Source organism: Leopardus geoffroyi, chromosome D3, assembly GCF_018350155.1.
Source record: "Leopardus geoffroyi isolate Oge1 chromosome D3, O.geoffroyi_Oge1_pat1.0, whole genome shotgun sequence".
NCBI classification, from domain to species: domain Eukaryota; kingdom Metazoa; phylum Chordata; class Mammalia; order Carnivora; family Felidae; genus Leopardus; species Leopardus geoffroyi.
Genome location: NC_059339.1, coordinates 67,652,926 through 67,677,930, shown reverse-complemented (window position 1 = coordinate 67,677,930; position 25,005 = coordinate 67,652,926). Strand labels below are relative to the sequence as shown.

At 37.1% G+C, this 25,005-nt stretch overlaps 1 protein-coding gene across 6 annotated transcripts in view; it reads left to right on the top strand.

Annotated features, from left to right (window-relative positions):
* The window catches only part of SMAD2 (SMAD family member 2), a 77,730-nt gene that overhangs the window by 26,685 nt on the left and 26,040 nt on the right, over window positions 1–25,005 (top strand). The window lies entirely within an intron of this gene.

Below are 25,005 nucleotides of genomic sequence, written 5' to 3'. Positions count from 1 at the left end.
TACTGTCCAGAGTTCTTTGAAGCTCACAAATTTGACGTGTCTAATTTGGTGGCTTTTGGTTTTTGCTTTTGAAAGAGATGTAGATTTGTTAATATCAGTTGTTGTCATCAAGAAGTCTAAGTTTCTAATACTGTGGTTTGGTTTCGTGTATTTTATAGAGTTTGCCTCATTTTTTAGTAGTAGAATACTTTGGTTATATCAGATTATTAGCTATCTCTTAACGAAGTGTCCTTAAACGTTCAGGCAACTCTTTACTTATCTAGACTGTAATGTTTGAGGAATAGGAGTGGGAAAGTTCTATTATGGATAAATCCAAACCATAGTTTAGGCAGAATTACTGAAAATACGACACAAAATGGTTTTACTGTGTAAGTTGATGTACTTAAAATTGCAAGAAAATTGTTAACAAAAACACAAAGGTTTTACAAGCCTAAAAATACCAACAAGTTCCTCTGATGAACAGGAAACAAATCCCTTAATTTTTAAAAATAGCAAATGTTTTCTGTTAAGATACCTGTTTTGTTGACTGTTCATACTTTTCCCCCTCGACCCCTCTTCTTTTAATGTTAGAGTGGACCAAAGTTAGGGCGGAAACCGTCCTGGCTTCATGTCCCTCCCACCCCTCACGCAATTACTCTGTCTCCATGGCTTTGTCTCTGGAGGGATAGAAGCTGTGGTTAGGTATATATGTCACTGCCTCTTCCCTGTTGTTGAAGGTGGTGGTACAAAGTGATTCATTGGTAGAACGTCACCTTCCCAAGCTGCAAGGAGCTGAATAGTATAAAAGTAAAGTTTTGTGAGGTTTTTATATCTCAAACACTTTTGAGACCAAGGAATGGAAGACAACTCCATTGTAAAATTAGAATGGCATTTGATATTTGGGTAATGAGTCAATCAGAAGAAGAAGAAAAAAAGGCTTCCAATGCATAGTCTCTACGATAAAGCAAAATCTAAACTGCTGTAGGGTCGGGAACTCTGAAGTTGAAGGAAAGGGACTGTGAGGTCTAAAAGGGCCATTTTATAATATCCATTATATGTAAATGTGTAGGAATGAAGAATTCATTTTCACAGACGTGCATTATAAGGCTTTCCTACAGTGGTGCTTTGACCATATAATCACATTTTTGATCTGTCATCCTAAGAAAATAGGAATATGGTCAGAGTTTGCTGGTGTTCATTCCAGTTTTGTTGGTAATAGCAAAGAATTAGAAAAATCCCAATCCAGATCCTTCATTTTCTTACCTCTGATTGTGAAGGAAACTTACTAACCCATTTTTATACCAGAATTGAACATGAATAGTACAAGAAAAGTTTATTATACCAGTGTTACTTATAAAAACAGTTGCAAAAATTGTAAATAAATATCAGAAACTAGAGTTATTGGGACGCCTGCGTGGCTCAGTCGGTTAAGCGTTCAACTTTGGCTCAGGTCATGATCTTGTGGTTTGTGGGTTCCGGCCCCATATCAGGCTCTGTGGTGACAGCCCGGAGCCTGAGCCTGCTTGGGATTCTGTGTCTCTCTCCCTTTCTGTCCCCCCGCCCCCACCTCAAAAATAAGTAAACATTAAAAGAAAAAAGTAGGGTTACTAAAAACAAAATCACAAAGTCATGACTAGGAAAGGTTTATTGCAGGAAGGCAAATACGATTCAACTGCAGGAAACCTATTAATATGAGATACTCCACAGTCATATTTAAGACAACTCTGGGGCACCTGGGTGGCTCAGTTGGTTAAGTGTCCAATTCTCTGTTTTGGTTCAGGTCATGATCTCATGGTTTGTAAGATCAAGCCCTGCGTTGGGCTCTGCACTGACAGCATGGAACCTGCTTGGGATTCATTCATTCATATTCATTCTCTCTCTCTCTCTCTCTCTCTCTCTCTCTGCCTTTCCCCACTCACATGCACACTCTCTCTCTAAATAAATAAATATTAAAAAGAAAAAAAAGAATAACTCTGGTCATCTTGATGGATCTAGAAATAGATTTTTATCAAATTCTGTATTTATTCATGTTAACAAATTAGAAATAGGAATTTCCTTAACTTGATAAAGCATACTTGTAAAAGTGTTAACACTTAACCATGAATCTTTAGAGAGACTATACTAAATTATTTATGGATACTCTAAAAAAAGGAATGTCCTATAATCTTTTCCTAATATTTATATATAAAAGTGTGTTTTATTTTTATAGCCAGCACAATGAAATGTTTAAATAGGACTTTTGGGCAATACATAAACTATTTACTCTTTTTTTAACCCTTAGAAGTCAATTTTTCTGTTAAAGGGTAAGTGTATTTTTATTTTGTTAACAGTCTTTAGAAACATATACATTTATATCTGTATTTTCCTTCAAAAAGTATGTTTCTTAAAAACAAAAAGTACGTTCCTAAAAAACAAAATATAAGCTGTACATGATTCAGAATTCACCCCTGTATGATAGGGTGGGAAAGGTCTCCCCTACCCAAGTGTCCCCATCTCCTCACCCACTTTCCCTCTTCAGAAATCATTGTATTACTGGCTCTCCGGTATCCTTCCAGGATCATGTGTTTCTTTTTAATGCTGTTATTGATTTTTGGTTTTGTTTTCCATCTTCTAAAGTTGTAAACATCAGAGTACTTTAAAGTAAATGTGGATTGTCAACTTTGATTTCTAACTTCGTATTCCTACCCTTTTATTTTCTCTGTATAACCCAGGAAGAATTTTTAAAGAGAAGTCTTTTGAACCCGAGCAGTGGGTTCTTCTTAAACTAGTTCTTCAGTTCTTCTTAAACTAGTTCCTTTTAATTTTTTAGAAGAGAGTAAGAATAACCTTCTTTCCCTCGTTCATACATAAGATATATGCAGCTTGTCAGCGTGTGTGTGTGTGTGTGTGTGTGTGTGTGTGTGTGTGTGTGTGTATCAGCCATAATATGTGTGAGAGAACTCTGAATTTGCAGTCTGGTAACCCATTGAGTCGGCTTCAGTACTGGATGAATGTGGATCCTGAGGCATGTGACTTACTTTTTACTGTTTCTTCACCTGTGAAAAGGGGCGGTAGATACTAACTACCTGAGTAATTCCTCAGTACTATTTTTGGGTCCTATGAAATAACGTGAGTTTGGTTGGTGAATTGTGAAACACTGTAACCACATGAATGTGATTTATTTGTAATATTCACATATAATCCGCGTCTTCATTTTCCTTCCATTTTTTTCTAAGAGGACTTTACACTAAGTTGTAGACATTAACTTGTATTGTCTATACTTAGACGAAGTTTCTGCCAGGTGACGTTGCATTATGTATAATTTAGTTTATTCACACTATAGCATTTAGTCGTAAAATCAGTCAGTCAGAACAATGAAGCTTTTCATAGATGCGAATTAGAACTTGGAAATTATGGGGCGCCTGGGTGGCGCAGTTGGTTAAGCGTCCGACTTCAGCCAGGTCACGATCTCGCGGTCCGTGAGTTCGAGCCCCGCGTCGGGCTCTGGGCTGATGGCTCAGAGCCTGGAGCCTGTTTCCGATTCTGTGTCTCCCTCTCTCTCTGCCCCTCCCCCGTTCATGCTCTGTCTCTCTCTGTCCCAAAAATAAATAAACATTAAAAAAAAAAAATTAAAAAAAAAAAGAACTTGGAAATTATGGGTAATAGCTACCTTTTATCAGTCTCAGCATCCAATTTGTTATTTTCTGTGTGTTCTGTGTCTAAGTTGTGAAAGCACTTCTGATGAGGTGCAGGGTCCTGTGAAACACAGTTGGAAATATGCTTTGCTTAGACCCTGCGCCTTTATCCGGTACCTACGTTTACAGTTAGGATTTTTGAGGGAGCTCCTGCTGCGGGACACTGGTATTCAGAGCTCTTTTGTGTACATGATATATTCTCACATGGACATTTTTATCACTTACCTTATCAGGGAAAACAGCCACCTGCTCTGGGACTTTTGTCTCTTCATAAAATCACTGAGTTGCACCCAGACTAATTAACGTCTGTAAATATAACATTTAACACCTGATGCAATAAGCATTCTCTCCACTTGTTTTTTTGTCCCATTAATGTAATGGCTTGGCTTTAAAGAATACATTTATCAACCTGGCTAAAATAATAGGCATTTAAGAAATTACAACCACCTTTGGTTTTGCCGGCATCCTTGGTCTGTTTCCAGTTGTACCTGGAGCCATTCCAGCTTTGCTCAGACCATTTCTGTGTTACTAACCACATTCTGGGAGGATTGTAATTATTGGGGATGTTTAACCATAGTGTTTACTCCTTCTCTTTCCTGTCCTGTGGTAGAGTGTTTCCAGGCTGATGTGATCCCCACTAGTGGTACACAAGAAAACGTACGACCATCTAAGGGACCTGAAATAGAAAGCACCACACATGAACTGTGGAGATGGAAAATAATAGTAAAACGCCAGTTTAGGATATCCTGCAATCTTGTTTTAAATCCTCTCTGGTACTTGGGCTCAAACGACTGGATACCACATATTTCTTATGCTCTGTTCTTTTCGTTCTTTTTGTTTTCTTTTGTTTTCCCTTTTTCAGTTTGGATACTCTGTTGACCTAACTTTGTGTTTACTGATCCTGTTTTATGCTGTGTTTAGTCTGCTGCTAAACACATTTAATAAGTTCTTAATTTAAAATACCGTATTTTTCTGTTTTATTATATGTTCCTTTGATATTGTAAATTCCAACTCTCATTTGAAATTCTTCATCCATTTCTGTTTTCCTTAATCTTCTTTAATATTATTTATAATTTTTAATTTTTTTTTTTTTTTGAGAGAGAGAGACAGTGCAAGTGCACATGAGATCATAACCAGAGCTGAAGTCGGATGCTTAACCAACTGAGCCACCCGAGCGCCCCTGTATTATGTATAATAGTTATTTTAAAGTTTGTTTGCCAGCTCTAATATCTGGATCATCTCTCGGTCTGCTTTCATCATTGTCTGTTCATTCTTGTGATTATTACATTTTCCGGCCTTTTACGGGCCGTGTAATTTTGATCGTGTGCCATATATTGCATGTCAGGGCATTATAGGTGCTGCCAATGATGGTTTTCACAAAAAGTATTTGACCTTTCCTATGTCAGGTGGATGGAGGGGCTGATTGCTTTAATCTGATCGGGGTTGAGCAGGGTTGGGGCTCAGTTACCATTTATTTGGATTCAGTCTAGCGCTGGCTCGTACCTTTTCTTTGAATAGTGCTCTCCTGGGCTTTTCATTGAAAGCCTGGCAGGTCTCTGTCACCTACTCCCTCAAACACTGCGGGAGATTCACATCTTTCTTCCATGGTTTGAGTTTGGCTAATGAGCCTCCTATTGATTGCATCTTTAAAATCTGGCAGACATCTTTGAGGGAGGAGAATCCTGTGACTGTCCAAAGTTCTGTTATTCAGTAGAGTTTCTCTTCCCAGACCGAGCCTGACCCTTACCCTATTCCTGGAATCTGCAGATGAGCCCTGGGAAGGGAATGGCTCACAGTCCTCAGCTCACCTAGATGGGTTCCTTCTTACAACTTTAGTTCCTCCCGATCTCGTTACTTCAGTAGCTTTCCAATGTCTTTGCACAATTTTTTGTGGTGTGGTTATCTTTTTCCCCCTAGTTGTTGCAACAGTAACATTAGCCTTCTGTGACCTGCTTATATCTTAACTGGAAATAGAATTGTAATAGTATGTTCAAATGAGAATTCTTTGGTATGTTTTCAGAGACTCCCAATCTGAGATCAATAGATTGCAAGTAACCTACGTTCAAAACTGAGGTGCTATCTACCATTCAGATGTAGGACTTGTGCAAGGGGTTCCATGAGACAGGTGTTGCTGTGGTTAACCCATCACTCATCTCTAGGCGATATTCAAAAAATGCAGGAGTTTGTAAGAGGGATCCCATATGAGAACTTCTTTGGAGAGAATAGTATGTGCTGTGGCATTCCCCCTTTCTTTCATCCATATTGAGAGACTTCAGGGCAACTCACTCCTTTGACTTACTGAGGTTTGGGAAATAGACTGGTACCTGACTTCCTCCTGAAAATGGCCAACCAAGTGGGAGACCAGAGGGAGCTGCCTCTGCATCAGTAGAATGAAGAGTAGGCCTGGTGAGAACGGCCTGCATGTTCAGGGTTTGATGGATCAGAGATGCGTGAGTTTTCCCAGGGTCCAGGTAGACTTTACTAAGGTAGTGGAAGTTGTCTGGAAGTGATCAAGATGCCCAGCCTGGAGAGTCAGAGTGACCTGGGCAGATGGGCCAGGGAAGTGCCTGCACTAGGAACTAGCCGCAGGTAAGAGGCAGCCCTGGGTTTCTGACCTTCAAGGGACCCGACCACCACGTTACCATCACATCAGATTTCAGTCTGATCAGCCCCATGAGACTGTTCCCTTTTCCTCAAAAATTCCCTCTTCCTGCTGCTACGGGGCTCTTAACAACGACAGCTGGGGAGTCCTGGAGGAGGTGGAGTTAGCAAAATTGGTAGGATGAAGTTTTCACTTAGATCGGGGTAAAACGTTAGTTTATGAAAAGAGATCTGTTGTTACTCCATATATCTGGGTATGACTACAACAGCCCCGGGTTCTTTCTGAACTGTCATGCAGGAGCGGGGAGAGCAGATGGAGGATGGCTTGTTGGGGGTGAAACGATGTGAGAGAGGGCGGAGTCCACCTAGCCTGGCTTGTCAGGCAAGCGCTCTATGTTCTTGTGGTGAACACTTGGGAATACAAGTTTAGTGGTGCTGGCGATGGGTAGAATGTATGAGGAGAATGGAGGGGCATTATATGCCATTTGCACAACACATAAAACGTCTTTTCCAAACACAGAATATTTGACCATGATACCAGTCAGCTTATCCAATGAGGCTTTATTTCCAAAGAGACTGTGTTATTATGATTCAAATTTTCTTCTTTCACCATCTGCCCCCCTCCCCAAACAGTTAGTCTTTCAGAATCCAACTTTAGCTCTGCTTTTGGGTGGTTATGGGAAGCCCTGTGCAGTGGTGGTCTTCAGGCTCTTTGAAAATTGAGATCCTGAATAATGCTTACATTAGAACAGAAATATGTAAGACTTTTGACTAACCCCCTCACCCTGTGCCTTTTTCTTTTCTGAATTTGGTTTATTTGTAATGGCTTTATATGTCTGTAAGAGGATATAATTTCTCCCTGATTTGATTTACTCCCAAGTTTGCCAGGCCAGTGCCAGAGGGGGTGAAGGGAGGCTATATTTGTGTTCAGGACAATGTGAAAGTTCAGAAGTACATACCGAACAAAAATTTCTGATGCAAAATAATTTAAGTAACTAGAAAGAACTTTTTCCTCATAGTTTTTATGTGATGGCTTGTATAATTTGCATTAACACTTATAAATAATACATTTATCTTTATATATTACCTACGCATTTTAACTTCTACATGTAAAAGCATATTGTCAACTTCAAAGTGTGATACAAATGTGACTTGATTTTTATTTTGTAGAATGCTAATTTTTTTAATTGTCAAATTAAAAAAGCTTTCTTTACAACCGAATACAAGCATCACAAAAATGTATGACTTAGAAAGTTGAGTTTTTACAGAATTCTATTCTGTATTGCAATCCTTGTTTTATGCATTTAATCTTTTAAAAGATTGGAATGGTATGTACTTACATCTTCTGTTGAGATTTTTTTTGTCATTTATGATACTTTTTTAAATTGTTAAAAACAACATATATATTAAAATGAATTTAGAAAATCCATCAGCTACATTATTTAAATGAATACTTCTGAGCCCATTTTATCGTTAGTTTTTTTTTTTTAAGTGAAAAGTTTGTTTTTGGATGAACTTGAAATATGTGAGCAACTATTTTTAGAATTGATATTTAAATCATTTGTAGGGACTTCTGTGGTGGGGACTGTTTTCTTTGTGTGGGAGACGGTTTTCAGAGGCAGTTGAAACATCTGGCAGAGTCTCAAAGTAGTGTTCTAAACATAACATTTAGAGGTAAAGGTGAAGTAATTTTCCAATCCTTACCTGGTCCTTCTTCTAAGAAGAGCGCTACCAAAACCAGAGAAGAAGAAGACTATCAACTTTGATTCTAGGGATTCTTTTGTCTCCTTCTATGTTGATTTGTGAGTGGCTGTGCCAATTTACTTGTCTAAAGAATTCTTTTTTCTTGAGAAAGTAACTCTTGGAGCGAAATGTCTAGTTTTTATAATTAAGGATAATCTACGAATGTTTTCCTTCTCTGGGATACTGTACCAAAGTTGTTATTATTTTAGTTTTGTCTTGCTATGTTTTTATTACTTCTTTTTAATAACTATATAAGAAGCAGACTAGCGTCGATAATTAAGAATACAACTGGCTGTCTGACATGTTCCTTTTTCTTGGTGTTTCTGTTGCCTCCTTTGTCCAGCGGGGTTAACAGGGCCTAATTCGTGGGTTGTTGGAAGCTTAAGTGATATATGTGTCAGGTCTTCATGCTGATATGTACATTGTAAAATGACATCTCTGAAGTGCTGACGTCAAGAAGCCACAAATGTAAACATGTACCTGTCTAATAAAAAAGCTTCGTGATACATGTAGTAAAACTTGATAGAATTAATGGATCAGAATCACAAATCCGCACTTATAGTGGAGAGTTCAGTTAGGCCAAAAAAAAAAAAAAAAAAAAATCAGTAAAGACACAGAAGATCTAAGTTACACTAGTAACTACTGACTTGATATTTGTAGACTACTGAACCTAATATCGGTGTGATGCACCATCTTCTCAAGTGCTCATGGTAACCTCACCAGAAAGACTATTTGCAGGGCACAAGTCTCAGTAAATTTTGAAAGATTGAAATCGACAGAATATATTCTCTGCCAACAACAGAATGAAATTAGAAATCAATACTGATAAAACATTTATTAAAATATGGAGATTAAACACACAGTTCTTTGACCAATGGGTTATTTAGAAGAAAACCCTGAGAGAAGTTAGAATATAATTCAAATTAAGCGATAATGAAATTACAGCATATCTGTTATGTGGGATGCAGCTGAAACAGTGCTTAAAGGGAAATTTCTAGCTTTAAATAACTACTAGAAAAGTTACCTAAGACTTTATCTAAGAAAGTATAAAAAAAGGTCAAAGAACATGGAGAGTAAGTAGAAGGGAAAGAGAATAAAAATAAGAAATTGGTGACTAGAAAAGGGACAGAATTAATTATCAACACCAAAAGCTGGTTCTGTAGAAAGATCAAAAGTTGGCAACCCCCTCTTTGACTAATGACGAGAAAGATGAGAGAGGCCGTGAACATAAATGACCTGTTGGAAATGAGAGGGGTATCTTTCTGCTACGTCCTACAGACATTTTTAAAAGCACAATATGCATACACTTTAGTAAATAACTTTATGCTATTAAATTTGTATGGTCAACTTCCTTAAAAAATGTTACCCCAGCTGATGGAAGAAGAAATGGAAAATTTGGGTAGCCTTGTATCAATTAAAGAAACTGAATTCGTAATTGAAATCTTTATCACAAAGAAAACTCCTGGTATAGGTGGTTTTACTGGTAATTTCAAACACTGGAGCAAGAAATAACCTCAGTCTTACAGGAACTCAGAAAAAAAGTTATTTTATGAGGCCATCCTAACCCCGGTGCCAAAACCTGACAGATATGGTGCCGGCATAATTAAGAAAGAAGAAAATTGATAGATTAATATTTGTCAGGAACATAGATGGAAAAAAACCACAAAATACACTCCAGCAATATACAAAAAGAATACATCATGGGTGAGATGTATCCCCAAAATGCAAAGTTGATTTCTAAATTTCAAAAATTAGTGTAATTCACTGCACTAACAAAGGATCAAAAACCTATCACCTCTCTTGGTAAAAAGTAATTGACAGAATTCATCCATTCATGATAAACACCCCCACCAAACTAAAATGTAAAGAGTTTTCCTCAGTCTGATAAAGGTCATTGAAGAAAAACTGACAGCTAAGAATACACTTAATCATAAAGTAGAGTTTTTTCCCAAGATCAGAAACAGGACAAGGATGTCCACTCTTCTGTCTTCATTTCATTTCATTATTTTAGTGGAGGACCTAGCCAGTGGAATATGAAATGGAAAGGGCATAAAGATCTGAAAGATTGGGTCAAAACTCTTGCATTTTGTAGATGACATGATTATGTAAGAAACCTTTTAAAAGGAATCTGTTTAAAAAACAGCTACTGAAGCAGATGAGTAAATTTAGCAAGGCTGCACTTTACAGGTCCCATGTATAAAAATCAATCTTTTTCGTCAATATTAATAGCAAACAAATGGAAGTGATATTAAAACAATGCTATGAATAGTTGCAGACTTAAAAGTAGTATCATTAAAAATTAAAATACACTTTTTTAAAAAGACACAAGATCTCTACACTGAAATTTCGAAACCCTGAGGGAAATTAAAGACAAATTGAGAATTCTTGTATAGGCAGGTATACTTTTACCAGAATGACACTCCCTCAGATAACAATTAGAAACTGGACAAGATAAAAAGAAAAACATAAGGCACTAGAAAGTAAACAAAAATAGACATATTTTGGAGGGGATTTGACTCTTACAAGAACGGGTGAATTTTCTGTTTTTTATAAGCTTTTTTTATCCATGCAGAATGTGCAGGATAGCCAAAATGTCAATCGAAAACCCGCTGTGTTGTTTTTTTTTTTTTTTTGTCCTGAAAAACCAGAGGTCAGAGTTTGGAACAACCACAATGACTGAAGAGTAAGGGGACAGTCCTAGCAAGGAGAAAGCTACGGAACAGAGCAAGAATCCCAGATTCTGCTTGAGAACTTCACCAGAATCACTAGGCTGACCCTTAAACCCTCACATATGTGGGGTAGACTTAGTGCAGCCTAGCTAATGGTAAAAAATTGATTTGACTTATTCAAAGACATAATTTGCAGTTTGAGTGCAAACGAATTACTGCCTGCTGGAACAAAACCAGGTAAGACTTACTGGAGAAATAAAACAGAATCTAGCATCTTTATCACACCAATAACAGCGTCCAGCATACGGTCCCAAATTACTCAACATATGAAGAACAAAGAAAATGTGATGTTGTTTCAATAGGAAACCGGTGGAGACCAGCTCTGAGATGACCTACATGTTGGAATTGACAGACATATTTATGAGTTGGAACACTCAGTAACATTGTCAGTTTCTTCCAATTTAGTGTGATTCAAATTCATCTCCTAAAAAAGGTGTTTTTGTTTTTGTGGAAATGTAGAAACTTACCCTAACGTTTACATAGAAATGCACAGGGCCTAGAATATTCAAAGCAATCATGAAAAAGAAAAACCAAGTTAGAGGACTTAAATTCTCTTACTTCAAGACTTTCCATGAAGCCACAGTAATCAGTACAGGGTGGTTCTGGCATAAAAACATAGATAAATGGGATAGATAGCATAGATAACTCCAAAGAGAAACATGGTTATTTGATTTTTGCAAAATGCCACAGCATTCTATGCCAATGTATAATGCTGGAAGAACTGGATATCCATATGGAAGAATGAACTTTGACCCCACCCATACACCATTCAAAAAATCAATTCTAGATGGATCATAGTTGTCATCTAAAAGCTTCTACTGGAAAATATATTTGAGTTGGGGATAGGCAAAGGTTAGTGTGATTTTTTTTTTTTTTTTTTAAGGGTATAGAAAGCTGTGGGAGGAATTTGATAAACTAGTCTTCAGTACTAAAGGGATCTCCTCAAAAAAAAAAACACTGTTAAATGAATAAGCAAATCACAAAGTAGAACAAAATATTTGAGAAACATATTTCTGACAAGAGGATTGTATCCAGAATTTATAAAGAATTTCTGTAACTCAACAGTAAAAAAAAAAAAAAAAAAAAAAGATAAAAACCTAATTTTGAAAATGGGCAAAAGATTCAGCTACTTCACCAAAGAAGGTATACAGAGGGCCAGTAAACCAGTGGAAAGTGCAATATTGTTAGTCATCAGGAAAGTGAAAATTGAAACATTCTGAAATACCACTGCAGAAGAATGGTTGTAATTAAGTCAACTGGCCACACCAAATGTTGGTGAGGCTGTGGAACAACCAGAAACTCCTAGATTGAAGGAGGGAATATAAAATGATACTACCCACTTGGGAGGAAAGGTCTGGTAGTTTCTTCTAAAACTAAACACAAATCTACCCAGTGACCTCTAAGAATTTCACTTCTAGGTATTTACTCAAGACAAAGCACATGTCCACAAAAAGGCACATACTTAATTGAATGTTCATAGCAACTTTATTCATAATATCCCGGATCCGGCAGCAAGTCCGAACCATCGGTAAAAAATGACTTAAAAAATTGTTTATGTAATGAAAAACTCAGCACCAAAAGAGTAGACTGCTGTCACATGGGTGAATCTCAAAATCGTTAATGCTGAGTCAGAAAAGACAGATCTAAAGGAGAATACACTGTATGATTCCATATATAAAAGTTCTGGAAGAGATTAAAGCTATGGCAAAAACTATCCACAGATCCATGATTGCCTCTGAGGATGCTAAAGGGGATGGCAGGGAATGACTGATAAAAGAGCCTGAGGGATTTTCTGGATGGATGTTCTTGACAGGGTTGAGGGTTAACCCATTTATACAATTGATAAAACAAGATGGCACTCTTAAGATGAGTTTCACGTTGGGGCGCCTGGGTGGCGGTCTAGGTTAAGCGTCCGACTTCAGCCAGGTCACGATCTCGCAGTCCATGAGTTCGAGCCCCGCTTCAGGCTCTGGGCTGATGACTCAGAGCCTGGAGCCTGTTTCCGATTCTGTGTCTCCCTCTCTCTCTGCCCCTCCCCCGTTCATGCTCTGTCTCTCTCTGTCCCAAAAATAAATAAACGTTGAAAAAAAAAATTTAATAAAAAAAAAAAAATTAAAAAAAAAAAAAAAAGATGAGTTTCACTTACATAAATATTACCTCAAAAAAGCCCACAAGGGAGCAATGAATTCTAGTTAACGTATGCATGTTTAAGTGTCTAGATTTGAAATATCTGCAACTTAATTTTTAATATATCAAAAAATAAGATGGGTTGATAAATAGAGGGGCAAGGACCGAGGACAGTCCAGAACTGTTGGAGTTTTCCAGGGAAGTAATGGGCAATGCCAGGTAGGTATGCTGAGTGAGATTAGGATTGGATAGTTTGAATAGTTTTGGCAGGCTCTGGACCGTAGGGCTCATTCCTAACTGTCCAGTACCTAGCCCTAGGGTGATTTAGGGCAGGAGGAATATTGGCATGATGTGTGAGAGTTTGAAAGAACAGTTATGGGTATGGGCCCTGGAATGGTTAATTTTTATGTAAGAGAGGTGCACTCACTAAAGAGTCTCTTGTTACCTCTTAAGAGTTAGCCCTGTAATTAGCAGCTTCCCCATCAAGGCCCCCAATGCCAGGGTATTAATACTGAAAATAAGAAAATAAGAAAATACAGTCAATACATAGTCCTCTAAAAGATTGAGGTTGTTCATTTATACCATCATCGTGCAGAAATGTGTACCATGAAAAATTTAGGCTCTTAAGCCAGCCAGGGATGGATGTAAGTCCTGGTTCTTATTTCAATAGCTCTGTGACCTTTTGGCTTATTTAACTTCACAATTTTTTATTTGAAAAATAGTGGTGATGTTAACTTTATAGGGTTGATAGGAGTATAAATCAGATAGTATATGTAAAGTACTTTGAATATGCCAGGTACATAGTAAGTACTTAAAATAAGTGTTGGTAATGTTTTGAGTTTTCTGTAGCCAATGAAAATTTCTTAATTGTTTACTTGGACCTTTCGCTGATTTGTTAAGGACAAGAGTGTTCCTAATGCTCCTTTCTTGGTGATAGAAGGAAGGCAAAAGACCTATCTGGAGGTAGGCATTTTCTTTTTTTCTGTTTCTCAGCTCTTAGCTGTATAGTGATGATGACGTACACAGAGAGGTATAGCATGTGTAATTATAGACACTTTATTTAAAAAAAAATTTTTTTTAACTTTTTTAGTTTATTTTAGAGAGAGAGCATGAGTTGGGGAGGGGCAGAGAGAGGGAAACGCAGAATCCGAAGCAGGCTCCAGACTCTGAGCCGTCAGCACAAAACCCGACTCGGGGCTCGAACACACAGACTGGATGCAAGATCATGACCTGAGCTGAAGTCAGATGCTTAACTGATTGAGCCACCCAGGCGCCCCAAGACTTTATTTTTTTGTTGTTGTTGTTACAAGGATCAGTTCTTGATTCTTGAGCTATTTAAAACACACACTTTAGTCTTCGCTAGTCCTATATGAAATGAAAGGGGTGTCGTGTTGTAAGTAGAAATAATTATGGATGGGTAGTTTCAGATTTTTCCGTGGAAGTCCGTATTTCATGAGTACATCTGTAAACAAGAGCTGGAGCCTCGAGTGAAGTTTCTTTTGTTGATATCATACTCCTAATTTGTTACCCCCTTTAATGTCAGTGTGTTCAGCATGCCTTGTAGTCTTTCCACTATGACAACCTGGATTCTTCCTCTTGATTTGTAGAAGAAATACACTCTTTAGGCAAGAAGGTAATGAAAAATAATAAATTGGTAAAACAGTGAGGTTTATTGCTTTTGACAGTGGTAGTTGAGCTGCGTCAGTAAATCATGCAAATAAGGCAAGAACAGTAATACTTCATGGTATATGAATCAATAAATATACATGTCCTTAATACAGTATGTTAATTAACAAACATAATGTCTTTTGGAACCAAAGTGGTAAATTGTTAACAGAGATGTGCACCTAAAATACTTCAGCATGTATATAGTTGGTAAATTGTACACTAGATTTCAATTTTTAACTTCAGTTTTCAAAGGCTGGTTTATTCTTAGGTGAAGAAAAGCTTCAGTGTGTTAATTTTACTGATATTTACTGTAAAAGTTTACTAGGGAAATTCTGGGAATTTCTGCCGTGTTTACTAACAAGTAAACCTAGCTAATCTGGCTGTTCTGTGATCAGTGATACATTGTATGTCACACGACTTTTTTGGCACTTTAGCGTCCTGATGGTTTTAATAACTTTTCCAACCTATTTTTTTTTAATTCAATCTGTGTAAGCAGGAAGTTCACACAGGTGATAGGGGATAATCTGCCTTTAAGAAATTGTGTTGCATACAAAGGACTGCAGGACTTGCATGAGATTCTCACATGGGCACGCTTGCTCATCTGTGTATTGATGCAGGGACAGCATTGTAGATGATTTACGGTCTATTACATCCAATTTCAACATAGTTTGCAACAGTCTATGTTAATTGCTTTAGTGAACAACATCAAACTTTGGTCAGGCAGAATTTTTCTGAGATGTTCATGTTTTTAGCCACTTAGCTTGGTATTTTTTAATACTTAAGAGTTTTTAGAGGGTCTTGAAGTCAGATGGTCAAATAAATTAAGGAAATGTTGAGGGGATGTGTCTGGGATAGTGCTGTCATAATGATAATAATAAAAGTCTATACTTTTTTGGGGTATATGAGTTCAAGTCGGTTTATTAGTTTAGCATTCTCGGATCTATCCTGTATTATCATTACTCCTAAATAGTTTAATGTTGTGCCAGTAGATGCTTTTCACATTCAGGTACTGTACAGACATTTCTTGTGGCTTCCCTTAATATTGTTTAAATATATAGAAACAGAATGTAGTGTAAACTTAAGCCTATCAAAGAAGGCTTACGTATACCGAGCTCTGTAACCAAGAAAATTCTGATGTCGGTTCAATGAATGATGCTGTTTTTCTGTTGATACTGGTTTTCTGTTTCCATTGTGGTTGTGGTGCCGCACGCCACCTGTGACTAAAGTTCTCAGGAGGTCAGTGTACTGCCACGTGCCCAGTGTTGCTAAATTCTCCTACTTCTTTTCTCTACAACTGCTGTGAAACAGAATTTAAGTAGCACACACCCTGATACCATTTGGCCTTTCTGGTGTGATGTCATCATTTGCACATTAAGTTGATCTATTTACCCTTGGTGCTGAGGTGCTTGTAACAGATCCAAACCCAGACGTTGAGGTGATAAAGCAATAAAGACTGGGGCTTATCCTGGTGACCCATATCCCAGGGTATGTGGATATGGAAGTTACTATTATCTCAGAATAAAAATGTAACTTAAAAAGTTACTGTGGGAACCAGACACACCCTTGCAAGTACTGGAGTTGAGATGCCCCGGTATCCGTAGGCTTTAGTCCTAGAAATGCTGATGTAAGTTGCTATTAAAGTAAAAGCTTAGAAAGCTCTTGGTAGAGTGAGAGCGTTGTTTGGTAAGATGTGGACTAGAATCCTGGCCCTGTCTCTTGTTAGGTGTATGACCTTGTTATTTTATTTTCCCTCTGAGGCTGAGTTTTGTTTTTTTTTTAATTTAAAATGAAATGGCAATACATAGCTTGCAGGTTATTATAAGGTCCATAATATTAAAAGTCTTACCTGTACCTGACATGCAGTAGCTAACTCAGGAAGGTAATTGTTAGTCCATATTTCATGGATTCCAAGATGACCATGTTTTCACCTTGGGATGGATCTTGTAAGTAAAATTAGAAGAGTTTTTTCTTTTTCACGTAACCCAAAATAATGTATTTTAAATAGGTGACATTCTAGATTTATTGAAATAGGGAATGTGTAAAAGATCTTTTATGTAGTTGTTACCGTCAGTTCTATTTCTTTAAGATTTTTCCTGCATTTGTTTCTTTTCACATTTTTATAGGAACTGTCTATACTTGCAATTACAAGTTGCCACTCCTTATTAACAAACTGAAAATCTGAGAGAGCCATTTTTCTGCACTGTTACTTAAAATAGATGTTTTAGTATGATTAGGAGTTTGGTGATCCAGTTTTTAATTTTTTTGTTTTTTTAATGTTTTTTTATTTTTGAGAGAGAGAGCGTGAGCGGGGGAGGGACAGAGAGAGAGGGAGACACACAATCCAAAGCAGCTCCAGGCTCTGAGCTGTCAGAGCGGGGCTCAAACTCACAAACCACGAGATCATGACCTGAGCCGAAGTCTGATGCTCAGTCTGAGCCACCCAGGCACCCTTGTGATCCAGTTTTTATGCTATGAAAATACTAATTTAGTCACCAGTACCTTGTTACTAGCTGGTAGGTATGCAGAGATCTTTGGGAGCTCAGGGTCTTATGGGCAAAAATAACATGTGGTTATAAAGAACCAATGTTTAAGGAAGAGGGGGTGATTAAAACTTGCCTGACTTAAATCCCCTAGACTCCGGTTGGTCTTAAAAATTGACCTGGTTTGGTAGGCAAACCGAAAGAATTAATAGTGAAGTCAAAAGGAGGTTAGGAAGGGGCTGTTGATATAAATGCATGTAGAAGAAAATGGGTTCCAAAGGTCCATGTTAGAGAGAGAAGACATTGTGCCAGAAGAGAATCAACAGGGCTCCAGCTGGCACTTTATCGTCTCCTGCAGCGATGCCCAAAGTGAGCTGAAATGACACAGAATAGGAAATAACAATCTGTACTTACGCTTAGTTAACTAAGGTTAGAAGCAGATCTTTTTATAGAAATGTCAAGATGACTTGACTTGCATTTAATTCTGTGGCAGTATTTTCTTTTGTTTCATTTGTTTCATCATAAAAGGCAATATATTCAGTGGTTTAAAAATTCATATACATTTATACATACACATACATGCATGCATACCTACAAACAGCAAACATTGAATAGCCTTCCTTCTCACCTCAGATAACCTCTGTTCGTGTGTGTGTGTGTGTGTGTGTGTTTCCTGTATGTGTACACAAATACTTATAGATATTTCTATTTGTCCTTTTCTTTTTTTTTTTAACAGATACCTTACTATACATACTGTATTTGCTTTTTTGCACTTAATATGTATGATATTTTAGAGAGTTTTCCCTGTCAGTTCATAGGGAGCTTTATCATATACTAAATTACTGTATGAATATTTGTGTGTTGCTACTTTCCATTTTGAGTTTCATTGAGTTCTTTTGGGATTTTTCTTTGGTTTGTTGTTGTTTTGTTAGTTTTTTTTTTTTTTTTTTTTTTTTGGTTCAGTTTTCGAATGGCAAAGTACATAAATCATAAGTGCTAAATAAGATTAGATTTGACAAATGCATGTACAGGGTATCAAGATAAAGAATATTTTCATCACCCAGAACATTCTTTCATACTCTTTCCCAGTGGTTTTTCTGAGGCAACCACTATTTGAATTTTTTTTTTTTTTACTTCCAGTTTGGTTTTTTCCCACATTCTAGAACTTCATGTGAATGGAATCATTCAGTGTCTAGTCCTTTATGTTCATCTTCTTTCAGCCAACTAAGTCTTCCCGAGATAAATATATCTCATCCATGTTGTATCAGTAATTCTTTTTCAGGATTGTTTTGCTATTCGAGATCCTTTGCACTTCTGATCAGCTTGTCAATTGTTATAAAAGTATCTTGCTGAAATCGTGATTGGGATGGATTTGAAAAAACATAGACCAATATTATCAGGGAATTAAGGAAAATAGACATCTTAATATTGGGTCATTTGATCTTTAGATACAGGGTAGGTCTTTGTATACTTAGGTTTCTTTAAAGTTTTTAGATGTTAGTGTACAGGCCTTATATATCTTGCATTAAATCTTTTGTCTAAATATTTTGGTTTTTGACGCTATCATAAATGGAATTAAATTTTTTAATTTTCAAATTGTTTATTGCTAGCATATAGAAATATAATGGATTTTTATAAGTTGCCCTTATATTCTGTAGCATTGCTAAATTTACTAATGAGTTCTAGAAGTTGCTTCAGAGATTTTCTATATAAATAATTATATTATTGTCCACAAAAGCAGGGTTTCTGTTCCAACTTTCTTGAGATTATTGCCGTATAACATGTAAGTTTAAGGTTTACAGTGTGATAGTTTGATGCACATTTACTGCAAAATGATTACCTCAATAAAGTTAGTTAACACTTCCATCCCCTCACATTACCTTTTTTTGTGGAGGGAGAGAGAACTTTGTAACATCTGTTCTCTTAACAGTTTTCCAATATATAGTACAGTATTGTTAAGTATAGTCACCATGCTGTACATTAGATCCGCAGAATTTATTCATCTTAAAGCTGAAAGTTTGTATCCTTTGATCAGCATATCCCCATTTTTCCCCACTCTCCAGCCCCTGGTAACCAACATTCTACTCTCTGTTTCTTTGAATTTGGCTTTAAAAAAAGTGGTTTTATTTCTTCCCTTCCAGTATTTTGTTTTTACTTTTTCTTGCTGTGTTGCACTGGCTAAGACCTCCAGTACAGTGTTGATTAGAACTATATCATTGTTGATTACGTCATTAAAGTATTTCTTCCTTCTAACATAGTTTTTAAGCAGTAAGTTTCCCTTTACTTTAGATTTAGCACCCCCTCTCCAATTTCTTATACTGTAGATTCATTGTCATGTATTTTCTAATTTATTTTGTGATTTCTTCTTTGACCCATGGGTTATTTAGAAGTGTGTTGTTAATTTCCAAATTAATTGACCCTTCAAAAATTTTTTTGAAAGAGCAAGTGTGCAGCAAGCAGGGGAGGGGCGGAGGGAGAGAAGGGAGAGAATTTTACACAGGCTCCACCCCCAGCATGGAGCCCAACTTGGGACTCAATCTCATGACTGTGAGATCACCACCTGAGCCAAAGTCAAGAGTCAGATGCTTAACCGACTGAGCCACCTCCGTGCCCCTAATTGACCTTTTTTTTTTATGGCCCTAGCATACAATCTCTTTTTCTTATTGTTCCCTGTACACTTGAAAAGGATTCTGTACATGTGACTTAGATCAAATGGTTGGTTGATAGGATTGTGCAGCTCTTCTGTGATATATGGCTTTTTTTTTTTTTTTTTTCTTTTTGGTAGACTATCCAAAGAGCTACTGAAATTTCTGATTGTTGATGTGTTCATTTCTTCCTTTAGGTCTGTTAGTTTTTGCCTCATGCATTTTAAAACTGTATTTATATTTGTATTTGTATTTATATTTATTTAGAGAGGGCACAAGTGGGGGAAGGGCAGAGAGAGAGGAGAGAGAGAGAGAATACCAAGCAGGCTCCACTCTGCCAGTGTAGAGCCCAGTCTGGGGCTCAAACCCATGAAGCCATGAGATCATGACCTGAGCCAAAACCAAGTCGGACACTTAACTGACTGAGCCACCCAGGCGCCCCTAACACTGTATTCTTAGATGCACATAGGATTGTTAATGTCTTCTTATGAATTGACCTTATTATGAAATATGTTGTGATCTCTGATAATATTCTTAGTGTTAAAGTCTTATATTTCTGATATTATGTTTTATTAAGCTTATTGCTTGCATGAATTGTGTATTTCCATTCTGATATTTTCAGCTTATCGGTATACATCTTTTTTGTAGATGTTTTATATCTTGTATTCATTCTGACAAGTGTCTGCTGCTTATTGGAATGTGTGGTGTATTTATGTATTGTTACTGATGTGGTTGGATTTAACCCTTTTACCCATTACACTTTATTCTTTGTTTTCTATTATCATCTGGTCATCTTTTCTTCCTTCCTTCCTTTGAGGTTAATTATTTTTTAGTGTTTCATTTTAATTTTCTATATGCATTTTTTCTCTGTCTCTTCCCCTTTTCAGGGGCAAGGGTTGCTTTCCCAATGACAGTATGAATCCTTAGCTTTGTGACAGTATAGCTGTTTTTAACACGTCCTTTTGTTTCTGTTGCTGTTGTCCTACAAATTGCATCCACATACTTTTAGAGTTACAATTTTTGCTGTAACCAGTCATCTCCTTTTTGTAGAAATTAAGAGAAAAATAATCGTCTTTTACATTTTCCTGCATACTTAATACTTTCTAGTTCTCTTAATTTTTCTCAGTGGTTGAGAGTTTTCATCTGTTGCTGTTTCTCTTTATCCTGAAGAACTTTCCTTTAGCATTTCTTTGGGCAAAGTCTGCTACAAATGAGTTCTCAATTTTTGTTTACCTGAACATATTTTTGTTTTGGCTTACTATATGAAGGATATTTTTGTGGGGTATAGATTTTAGGTTGAGTTTGTTTTTCCGTTCAGCTCTTTAAAGATGTCCCATTGTCTTTTGGCTTCTGTTTCTGATGAGAAATTGTTACTCATGTGCTCATGGCTCTGTGTATGTGGATTGTTCTACTCCAGCTGCTGTCAGAGTTAAAGCCAGATACTGTTTCAAGGTGGTAAAAACAGATTTTATTCAGTAATCACAATGGTAGGAGAAGAGCTGAGCTCAGTTTTGATTTGCACAGAGGTGACTGGGAGAATAGGAGAGTAGGCAGCGGGAATGAATAGAGGCTTGAACGGAGTTAGGGAACTGAAAAGTTACCAAAAAAAAAAAAAAAAAAGGGTTAGTGGGTTGGTTGGTCAGTGTCAGTGTGGCCGTCTGTGTCTGCTAAATGGCATTTCTCAAGTTAGGCTTCTACCCTCTCTCTGAGGGTAGCCTGGGATACAGAGGCCTTGTCCTTTCTGGTGACTGATTACATTTCAAAGGAATGGATTTCAGGTCCTTGAGAAAGACACTCCTGAGTTGTAGGAGACACATAATACATCTCAAAGAGACAGGAAAAGGATTGACAAGTGCAAGTTTTTAAAATAAATGCTCTAAGGAAAGGAAGTCAGGGGCCTATGGACAAGTGTTGGTTGGAACAAATGGTAACTTCTTTTGGCTGCCTTGACCTTTTCCAAACAGGAGCTCAAAAGGGTCTGGGTCCTATGAGGGACTTGGCCTTAGGCTCCTAAAAGCCATGCTAGAGCTTAGTTAAGTGTCTTAGCGCAGGAGTTTAGATGGAGTCCTTGTGCCAAGAGTTTTGTAATTCTTACCACTTTGAAGATTTTCTTTTTATCTTTTAAGTATTTCGACAGTGATGTGCCCAAGTGTGATTTTCTTTGTAGTTAAACTGCTTGTTATTCACTGAATTTCTTAGAAGTATCAGTTTAATTTTTCACTGAAGTTGAAGATGTTTTAGGCTTTATCATTTCAGGTATTTTTTTCCGGTTTTTCTTGTTTCCTCTCAGAACTGCACATGTTATTGAGACTATCCTTTTTGTTATTCAGTCTTTTTTATTTTGGTTCTTCTGCTTTGACAATTTCTATTGACTCATCTTCAAATTGACTGACTGTTGTGTCTTCTCCAACCATCAGGTTCATTTTTTATTTTTGATTTTGTAGTTTTCAGTTCTAGAATTGCCTTTTGATTCATTTTGATAGTTTTCATCACCAAGCGAGATTCCTGTCTGTTCATTAAGTCTGTGAACGTGTTCACAGTAGTTACTTTAAAATCCTGGTCTTTTAGGATTTTGAGGATCTATTTCTATTGGCTATTCTTTCTCTTGACTAGGGGTAACATTTTCCTATTTCTTCATATGTTTAGTAATTTGTGCTTTTTATACTGGATATTTGGGATGAAATACTGTAGAGACTAAATTCTGTTATCTTCCTCTGAAGAGTTTTGATTTTTGTTCTAGCAGATACTTTTGGTCGGCCTCATAGTCCAAACTGTCTGCCTCTGATGTAAAAGCAACAGTTGAGATTTTAGCACTTGGTGTTTCCGGACTTCCAAATGTAGGTTTTTGGCAGGCCACATAGTCTCCCCCATGTATATAGTTGACAAATCAGTCGAGGATTTGGGCAGAGTTCACATTCATATTTTGATCCCCCCCCCGCCCCCCCCCGCATGACTCCTTCTTTATAGGATTTTTCCTCTTCTTTTTTCAGCCTCTCTGGCAGCCCCAGATCCATTCTCTGATTATTTGTGCAAGTCAGTAAAACTGTGGTTTTCTGCTTAAGGTCTAGTTGCCCTGCCTAGCTTAGACTGTGGGGCTATCCTTGGATACAGGGCCACATAAATGCATCTCATTCACTTTCCCCTCTCGCAAAGGTTTGACTTCCCTTTGATGTTGTCCTTTTGGTCCCTCTCTACCATTTTCAAATGGTTGATTTTATTATATTTTGTTCAGAGGCTGTCATTATTGTCTGAAGGAGGGTTTGCCTAATTAAGGCTACTCTACAGACAGAACCTCTATTTTGTTTTATTCGTGTACTCTTTTGCTAATTGTGTACAGTTTCCATTGAGAATTTATATTGTGTTTCAGAGTTCTCTACTCTTCTTTGTTAAAGGTTTCCTGATCATTCTTACTTATTTTGGTATGTTATATTTGGAGTAATTTTGTCTGAGCTTTTTAGTGAGATTGTATCAAATAATAAATTCAGCAGAATTGATGTCACTATGATGTTGTCTTCCTGAATAGGAAGATAATGCGTTTTTCTCTTTGCTTAGTTTCCTTTGTGTTCTTCAGTAATAATGAAAATGTTTCTTTGTATAGTTTTGCCACATTTGTACTTACATTTATTCCAAGTGCTTTTGTGTTTTGTTATAAATTGATGCTTTTAAAAAATACTTTTCTTATATAAACAAGCAAAAATTTTGCTAGCTAGAAGGAGATTTATTATTTTTAAGTAAACCTTCCAATTGTGGAGAGAGATGTTACCATAAACAGTAGAACTGAGGCTTAAATATACCTTAATATGCAAGTTGGAAAGTGGCAGAGTTAGGCTTGGGATCTAGGTTGGCCTGCCTGTTGGATGGATTGCATGTTCTGAACATAATGTTGATTATTTTCTGATTTATTTCAAGGCTTGAATAAAAGCACAACTTAAGCTTTTCTCTCTTTTAGATTCTGGTTCTGTGTCAGTGTCAGAATTACTTTAGTGAAATCTTCATTCTACTCTCATAGGAGCAGAGTTGCCTCTGAATCTAATCTCTTGTTAATAATTTTCCTTGGATTATTTTCAAAGGCTGAAGAGTAAGCTGTATACCTTTCCTTCTGAGGTTTAAATTCAGATTCGTAACACTCTAGAATGTAGGTGATTTTGTTCGTGATTTAAGCTACATGGTGCTATATGTTCTCAGTAGACACTTGGTAAATATCTTAGAAGAACCATGTGTGGTCATGGGTTTTATTTATAGTCAGTACGTCTTTGGGGGAAAAAGATTAAATTATTTTCCAGTTTCTTGGCTTTTTCTGACTTTTGTCTTTTGGAAAATGAAAGATCGATTTCTGAAGCCTGAAAAGCAAGAGAATCTGTTAAGTATCTTAAAAGGGTGCTGGGGAGTATCAAAAAATGCATTTGTAAAAGCCAACCAGTATAGTTGCTGTGGCCCCCAAGGCATGGCCTGAAAAGTGTCTGGAGGCCCTGGGAGAGGCCCTGGAGCCCTGGAGCCCAGCAGCCGGGATGTGTGTTTTCGGGCCACAGGAAGACGGCACTTCTCACCATTGTCCTTTGAAATGTTGATTCAGTTAGCACTTTAGCAGTGTGTGCACCTGGAGTTTAATCAGTTGTTTGATTTTATTTTCAAATATTGTTTTGAAACGATTCTTCCTCCTCTTTGAAATTTTGATGATTTTGTAATATGAGAGAAATGGAGTTTGAGTTTGTTTCAGAAATTACCTTTTGACTCTGATTGTTAAGTACAGCTTCTGACCTGAGACACGTTGACAGGCACAAGTTCCCATTCCAGACTGCCTTTGAAGGTCTCCTTCCCTCCTCCCACAGATAAGAAGTTACTTTGAAATTGTGGCAGGGAAAATAGGGAGAATTATCTCTGGGCATGCCGATGTTCTGGAAGGAGATGTGGAAGAAAAAGTTTGAGACCTTTCTGGTCTGTGTCTTTCAGGTGCATTGATTTTTGAAAACGAGACACAGCACATCTTTTATATTCATCCTGCCATTTTAGAATTTGGTACTTTGACATATCCTCACAGCAGTTTCTCACAACTTTTAAGGTGGTTACGCTCTGTTAGAATGACTTCAAAATGCACTTCCTTCTCCATCGTAGCAATAAGAGAGCAGTAATAACTTCCAGTAGAACTGAACGTGTGAGTTTCTCAAACAAATAATGTGAAAATATTAACTTTGGGTATGTATCTAATTTAAGTGAAATTTTTCCTGTATTAAAAAGACCAGTCGACATCCATTTTTAGCTAAGTTTTTAAACTAGATTATAAAACGACGCACTGTTAGTAAGGCTGATGGCATAGGTATTAGATCTTTTGCTGTGAGTAGTGGAAATTGGAAGGGGCATT